The following is an 8,447-nucleotide window of genomic DNA, read 5'->3' on the forward strand; positions in this document are numbered from 1 at the left end:
CCTTCCTTGTACCGTGGAGCTTCACACTTGGGGCACTTGTCTAAGTCTTTGTATTTTTCTCCACGGTACAATATGCAATCATTGGAACACGTATGGATTTTTTCAACCTTGAGGCCGATGGGGCAGATCATTTGCTTGGCCAAGTATATCTTTTCTGGCAACTCATTTTTTCTGGGAGAATTTTCCTTATTATACCTAACAACTGATCGAAGCCTTTATCGCTCAATCCGTTTGTCGATTTGAACTCTAACAACATGATGTTGGCTTCCAGTTTGCTCATTGGACAATTCCTATACAATGGTGTTTTGCCATCTTGTCTTATTTTCTCTAGCTTTCTCAGCTGTCTTTCACTAAGACATCCGGTCTCTACATTACGTAGCAGCTGAGAAATGCCACCGTTATCCTCGGTGTCGTCAGCTAGCGTGTTCCTAAACACATTATTAACTATGGCCATAGGTTCCGTGTTGACACCGGGTTCCTCGTCAGTATTGTGGATGGCTACGTCAGGCATGTCCACATCATCATCATTTTCCTACAGAACATTCACACAATTTGATGAAATTTGATGAAAGTTCATATGATTCTTGCAATCTTTGCATGGGCAGAAGACAGGGTTTCCATTCCCAGCATGGGCTTTGGCATCGGTGATAAACTGGTTGACGCCATGCATGTACCGCTTGTCCGTTTGGGACAGATGCATCCACTCTCGATCCATCTCTGCACAAAAAAATACTGAGACAGTAATTACAAAGAATTAATAAGAAATCGAGCTTCATGAACAACAATTGTAGCTCAAAAGTACCATTTTTGGTAAACATTATTGTACACTAATTATTGAAAAATTGAAATTGGTAGCCCCGGCCCTGTAAATTGAAAATCATAGTAAAAAATAATTATTGCACAATATTGAAGAACAACTATTCTACTCTACTTCTAAGAACTAATTATAGCATCACATACTAACAATGATGATCTTGACCACCATGGAATAATTAGCTAGGAATTTAAATGTGTTCATAGACACCAACCTTTTGAATGATGGATTCACCACAATTTGAGCCTTACACAAATGTCCAATTGGAAAAGTGCTCTCTAGAACAGAGAAAGAACTAGAATGAGAATCAAGCAATGTAGCCATCAAAACGAAGCTAATTAAGCAACAAAATCAAAGGAGTGGATGTTTGTTACTAACCTTCACTACTATAGAATCATTTTTAGGGGTGGCTCTTAACCCTTTGCAGGGGCGGTTTTACCAGCCGCCCCTACGAAGGGGTGGCTACAAATCGATTTGTAGGGGCGGCTACAGTACTAGCTGCCCCTACAGTGCATTTTTCCGCCAAAAAAAAATCAAATTTTGTTTCATTTAGGGACAGAGATGACTGAATGTGCTAGATGGCTGAATGTGCATTTCATCATTTCATTCCATTTAGGGACAGAGAGAACAAAACAAAAATAGGAGGGGAGATATATTTTTCTTTTTGCTAGCTCTCTAGTCCTCGAATCTTCTCAAAGCAACTCTCTACGGATTGGATGATCTCTGCCGTGATACGATCGCCAGCAGCCACCTTGTATTGTTCAAATTTCGCTTCATCACACTCCAGTGCTGCTTTCTTGCAAGCCCTGATGCTTCCTGGAAAAAGTGAATGCAATGATGATTGATGAGCTAAACTGTGGTAGTTGGGCAATAAAAAGAAGAGTGACCCTTTTCTTAAGGACTACAAATTAGTATTACAAACGTGGCAATAGTGCTACTCCCTCTGTTTCAGACATAGCATATATCTAGATGCATAGATACATAGTTTTACTATGAAGCTGGCCATCCTAATTGACACATAGCAATACTTTAAGTAGGAAAATAACTGACAGAATTGAGAGAGTACATTATATTTTGAGTTCTGAAGGAGAAATGTGGTTCCAAAAAGGTCAACAATATATGAGGAAAATAGAATGAATTTGATAAACCTATAGCTTTCTATAGTTGTAGCTCCTATGTTCCTTCATCAGAGATGCCAAAAATGTTGCACCGAAAGTTTAGAAATTACTCAAACGAAACAGCAAAATAGCCCACATGAAGATTATTCAAACTTGTGAACCTTGACAGTGATGTGAGATGGGCATATTGAATCCTTTCTAAATCAAAATCCTACCGTCAAATTCTTACTCTAAGTTAGAAGACAAAATTAACTACAGAAATAGGTTATTTTTGGAAGGTCCAGTGTGGACCAAATCAAGTGCCAGTCTGTTGGAAAACAACCAAGTAAAAAGGCAACACAACAAGATTGTTTTGTATCGTCAACCAGAGTCTGAGCCACTTACCACTCATGTCGAGCAAGTTGAATGAAACAATGATCTTCTCAATCCACCTCACCATTGTCATAGCAGCCCAAACTTTCTGGTGGTCTTCACGTGAACACACGGACAATGCAGAGCTTTGTTACATGATTAACATACTTAACTAAAAATTTGCAGAGCTTATAAGTACTTTTATATTAAGAAGCCAGTAATAAACACAGTGCAGCAAACACTGATATAAGATTTAAAAGGTTTCAGAAATAATTGCTAGTAGTACCTTGCAATGATTAAAGAGATCCAGCTAGGCCACACTCCCCAAAGTTGAGCTGAATGTTGTCTCTTATAACTTTTGTTATATTAAATTGGGTGAGGATTACAGGGTCGACCACTCCCATCAGGAAAAGCTCAGCAGCTTCTTGCTGCTTCATCCTTTGCACAATTTCATCTTATGGTAACTACAATAGAAAAAGAAAAAAGAACAGACTCCAACAATTTCATCCTTTAAGCAGGTAGTTTGCATCTGGGATTAGTGAATCGTCACAAAGGTAAAAAAAAAAACAGAATTAGGTGCTGCTAGTCAAGATAAGAAATTGTATACTCTAACAAAATATCTGGAAAAGCAGTATATTTAACTATTTATAAATGGAAGACTATCATAAAGCACACAAATAATTTAGACATTAATTCAAATCAAGCAAGAAAATACTGGAAGATAACAAAGGGTGCATTCTTCAGAGATACAGATCAAAACTGAAGCAAAATCTACCTATAAACCTGTTGGTGGAGACACAGGCTTGGATTTCATCACTACATAACTACCTATAAAGCCATCTCTTCCTGCAAGTAAGATTTGTAATCAGGGTGTATTCATGCATGCTCAGAAACTTCAATCGAATCATGTGTCTAACAGATTTGAGCAATCCCTTCAATGGAATATATTACTAACAAATAGCAGGAACTCAATGAAAAATATTCCTTAGACATAGACTCATTGGTCAAGTAAGATTCATCTCACTGCCTTCAGTCATCAGGATACTACACTAGATCACAAATTAGCATGCACAAGGAAACTTAGTGCAACATCCATTCAGTATATGGACAATGCTTCCATGTCGCATTAACTGAATGCAATTCTTACTGAAGAAAAATATTTTAGACTGCCATGTTAGCATTATCAAGTGGGGTCTGTTTTGTAAATTAGCTTGTTGAAATCCAAGTGCTTTGGAAAAATAGTAGCTACAGGCTGTAACTACACAATAATCGAAGTTTATGTATGAATACTTAACCATATATAAAATTGGGTCAATTCCAGGACTCGGACTGTAGGACTACTTTGCCAAAAAAACTAGACCATTCAATCTCACATGAACAAGCATTACTATCAAAATATAGACCTTTCACACGATATATAACAAATATTAGGGCTCAATTTGTATGGCAATCGACACAATAATAAATTTTAGGGTTTTAACTTTCGATCACCAAATCAGAGATTCGATTCAGTCCATAACAGTGGCCACTAACAGAGACACGAGCTGGGAGGGATCTCACCTTGGCAGGGTAGCTCCTTGTAGACAGAAGAGCTAGGAATAGGCCAACGTACTGGAACAGAGCTGATGAATGCGGTAGCTGTGGTGAGCTGTAGTCAGATGCGGTGGTGCGGCATTGTCGCCTAGGAGCTCCCACCACCGGAGGGGAACGGGTTGAGGGAGGAGGCACCGTAGGCAGTTCGATCTGGGCCAAAGACGTGGGTACCTCACCAGACGCCAGCGGCAGCGGTGGTTGTCGAAGAGGAGATGAGGAGTGGCATCTCTAGATCCAATACGCAATAGCTTTGTAGGAGGTGGCCTCGCCGGATCTTGGGGCATGCCACCAAGGTCGCCTAGCCTCCTTAGCGACGCCAGCGAAGGTGAGGCCATGGAGGGCCTCTCTGAATCAACCAGGCTTCATGGGAGCCCCCTTACCGGATCTGGCATCTGCTGGACTCACGAGCGACCATGCCTAGATCTCGGCCTCCGTGGAGCCGTCGTGGTTGGGGGATGGGGAGGGATGGTGGCGGCAGAGGATGAAGAGGGGAGGTGCGGCGGTGGCGTAGGTGTAGGGGAGGAAGAGACGGCGGAGGTGGCGACTATGGGGATGAGAGAGAGAGAGAGAGGAAAGGATTAGAGGGGAACGAGACCGGGGGGACTAGGGACTAGGGACTGGGTGGCTGCCGCGGCAACAGCCACCTGTTGGGGCTCGCTGGCGCCCGTGCGCCGCCGTCCCACCCGCGCCGTTCACTGGCCGGTGCGCCACACCATCGCGAGAGAGAGGGGAAGGTGAAAGCAGAGACGGACAAGGGGACCAGCACGCCGCCACGTCGGGAGAGAGGGAGAAGAAGGGACGGCGGGGGCGAAGGCGGCGGGAGTGGGACCGGTGGGGGCGGGGGTCGCGGGAGGCTCGGCCGGCGTGCCTCGTGAGAGAGCGAGAGAGGGAGCGGATGGGAGAGGGTTTTTTTCCGATGAGTAGGGGGAGAGGTGGGAGATATTTGTTGTACAAGTGATTTATAGGGGCGGCTGGTGATTGAGCCGCCCCTACAAATTATAACACCGGGTGCGGCTGGTGAGTGAGCCGCCCCTACAAATCGACCCTATTTGTAGGGGCGGCTTGTATTATTAGCCGCCCCTACTGTGCCATTTGTAGGGGCGGCTGGTCTAGTGGCTCCCGAGCACGTCACTGTAGGGGCAGCTCCATCACCAGCCACCCCTACAAAAAATTTATCCCGTTGCTATAAACCGTTTTTCACGTAGTGCTTAAAGCAAAAAGATCAAACCATTCTTCAAAATCCAAGCACTAGCTTCATGGTGAAGAGCAACTGCAGCAATGGAGGAAAGAGTCTAAACGCGCGCCTCTGTTCTCGGGATGGAAAAGAGAAGGAAGGAGAGGACGACTGTAGTCTTTTTGTGTTGTAGGCTTATCACCGTCGGTTCTTGGCTAGAACCGACAGTGATAGAGCACAATCACTGTCGGCTCTTGGCTTAAACCGGCAGTGATGAGTGGCCGCCAAAACATTGCCGGTTCAAGCCACAAACCGGCAGTGATGTGGTCCTTCACTGCCGGTTTTAGCCCAGCCCCCATCATTTTTTCATTTTCAAGCTCATAACCGGCAGTGAAGGTACATCACTGCCGGTTCTCACAAATCCGGCAGTGATGATGCCGGCAGTGATGTGCAAATCTGGCGTAGTGATAGGTGGTTCATTTCTCTTGTAATACATATTTATGCCTTTTTGTGACCATGACCAAGCATTTAAACGCGTTTACCTATTTTTAAACTGTACTATTTATGGAACTATGCCATACACTATATGCAGACCTCCATGTACCGTTTAAACCCTTTTTGACTTTGTTGACCGTCTAAACATGTTTATTAATTTAGTAACTAGGCCATACACTATATGCAGACCTCCATGTACCGTTTACACGGGTGTAGACGATAGTTTACACTTAGGGAAACAATGCTTAGGACAAAACTAGTATGATAACTAATTTGAAACCAACGAAGTAATTCTCTCAAGCTAGAGCATGCATAAAGAATACCCATGTGTGATCTGAGCCAGGTGTGTATAAAATTGACAAGGACAGAACAAGGCATCAATATCCCCCATTTATTCACTGTTGCGCAAGAAGCTTACAATCTGGATTTAAGAAAACATCATTATTTGTATTCATTTCCAACGTTCGTGGACACACAAACATGTCTTCAAGTATTTATACAACCAGTCAAGCATGTAAGCAAGAGCTTGTTCAGCATTTTTTACTGCAAATGGGTCAGAGGTATTATATCTGCAAGCAAATCCATGGGCAACTCTTGGGAAGATCTTGACAAAGTATTCAATCTGCAAGAGCGGAAGTTGAGATATGTGAGGTACTGAATCTGCCACTTCACACATATGCAGGTGCACCAGCATTGGGTGCCACTGAACCCAGCAAGAAGCCAAGAACTCACCTTGTCCTTTCTTTCACTCAAGGCCTGCTCAAACTGACGGACTTGTTCAGGTGGTGTGATTGTGTCATTCTGAGCACCAAGAATCTCAATTGGCCATTTGACCTCTGTGGTTTTGGTGGACATAATCATCAAACACAAAACACAATGTACCGCCCAAATGTGATAAACCGTGAGTTTTCAACTGCGGTAGAAGGAAACACACCTTTCATATCATCGACAGTTACATATGCTGGATGAGAAAGAACAACGACTTTTATATCGTCAGTTTTCGCCATCTCTGCTGCGAACTTTCCTGCCAGTTAATCAGGAAAAAGGTAGATATAAGCTTGTTTTATGTACTGTCCTAGGAAGAATTTTGAAAACGAAATTTCATTCAGGCTATGGTTGTGAATTGTAGTGATTGATGTGGATTTCACTCACCACCCCAGCAATAACCTCCAACCCCAACGGATTTTCCTTCCCGTCTTAAATAATCGAAGAGTGGCTTGGCATCTTGAGCAGCTGTGACCTTTAAGATTGATTGAATATGCAATAAATTTGTTTGCAGCTCGTCATGCAAAGTAAATTTCGATAACAGGCGAATAGCATGCAGCTTACCGGGGAGTGAGATTTGATCCATTCTGAAAGGTTTTTACTGTCGTTGTAAGGATCACCGTGAAAGAAATCAGGCACCACAACTTAGTATCCTGTCGCGCCAACTTTATCGGCTATTTTTTCTGCATTATTAGACATGCACTGGTGAGTATTATATATTTGGACCAGCAAAAAGGAGGTGAAGTTCCCCTGCCATTTATTTTTGAAAACAGAACTGAGCATCTTTTAAACAACTGAATCGAAGCAGATTAGTGTTGTAAACTTGTAATGGCTATTGGCTTCTGCTTTGGTACCAATTATATATTTACATTGCTTAATATGCAATTTGTTCCGGGTTCAAAATCAGAAGGAATTTAAACTCAGGAGCTGCATGAAAACCAATTTATATTTGTACCTCAGTAAAGGTGCCTCGAACCCTGAAGAATATATATCGAAAGAACAGACAATAGATCTAGTCAGACGGATGACAAAATAGACATCAATCTAACTACTAAACTTCAATTCGTACTAGCGCGTGCAGGTGCCTAAACCAACCGTAGACGTCGGAGGCGAGGACGACGGCGCGTTTGGAGCTGGGCGGGCCAGTGACATAGGCCCTGAATGTTAGTTTCATTCAGTTAGTTCAGTCCAGGTTCAGAAGTTTCAGAGTTTATTCAGATAGCTAGCTTCCTTTCTTCCGGTGAAACTGAACCTGTCATGGGTGCGTCTTGTACGCTAGAATCGCGCGTCGTTCGCAGTACGGCAAGTCACGTAGACGTTGTGTCCTTCATTCTCGTTGAGTCGTAACTGCTAACGCGCTCCACTCGTTCGGTCGTGAGATGGCACGGCTCTGTAGGGAGGAGTGGCACGCATGGCGCTGAGTCCTGGGTGGCCACGAGCTGCTCTCTGCTTTGTACATATTCATGAATAGAGTCAGAAAAACGCTGCGCTGTTGCGGCACCAAAATACTCTGTGTTCGTGCGCATGTGCGTTCGTGAGTTCGTGGTGTGCAATTTCGGGGGGAGGGGGGGGGGGGGGGGGGGGGGTCTTCATCGACTCCGGCGAAGGCTCGCCGGCGGTGTCGACCACACTGAATCCCCCCGGGAGGTTGTCTTCGACCTTGCCAGCTTCTACGCCGCGCTGCGAGAGGTCAGGCCGGTTGTCGAGGCACTGTGAGTGCTCATGAACCGTCGCCGCCGCAGCGACGTGCACTGTGACGATGAGGAAGAGCAGTGCAGTGGAGCCCATCATGGCGCTTGGCATGGAGGCTCTGCACAATCCGCGTTTGTCAACTGCCAACTGCTGCTGCGTTGCGTTGGTTTTTATAGCAGATGGACAACCAGCATGATAGGCCAGGTCGCTTCCACGTCGCCGCCCGGCCGCGCGCCAGACGCTTCTGCTACACGAAGGCGAGCTGAACGGAAAGATGAAAGCGCTGCGAGAATTTAGAAGTTGAGTGTGAAATTCTCAACATGCCATCTTTGATGTACATTTCTTGTACGATCACGAACCTTCAATCCTGAATTACCTTAAGCGCTAAAGATTTTCTTCAGGACCAAAACAAAACCGTCAAGGAAAGTGTTTCTTTGGCTGTGGA

General features: G+C 44.3%; 1 long non-coding RNA gene and 1 pseudogene across 1 annotated transcript; both read right to left on the reverse strand.

Annotated features, from left to right (window-relative positions):
• Nucleotides 1-2,321: 2,321 nt before the first annotated feature.
• Nucleotides 2,322-3,958, reverse strand: LOC136471913 (uncharacterized). Its single transcript, XR_010762150.1, has 3 exons — nt 3,844-3,958; nt 3,059-3,129; nt 2,322-2,455 (listed from the first exon to the last, which is right to left on the reverse strand). It is a non-coding gene; the product is annotated as an uncharacterized lncRNA (long non-coding RNA).
• A 1,982-nt stretch (nt 3,959-5,940) lies between these two features.
• LOC136469008 (endo-1,3;1,4-beta-D-glucanase-like) lies at nt 5,941-8,228 on the reverse strand (annotated as a pseudogene).
• Nucleotides 8,229-8,447: the final 219 nt, after the last annotated feature.

The sequence above is a fragment of the Miscanthus floridulus genome, chromosome 8, assembly GCF_019320115.1.
Source record: "Miscanthus floridulus cultivar M001 chromosome 8, ASM1932011v1, whole genome shotgun sequence".
NCBI lineage: Eukaryota > Viridiplantae > Streptophyta > Magnoliopsida > Poales > Poaceae > Miscanthus > Miscanthus floridulus.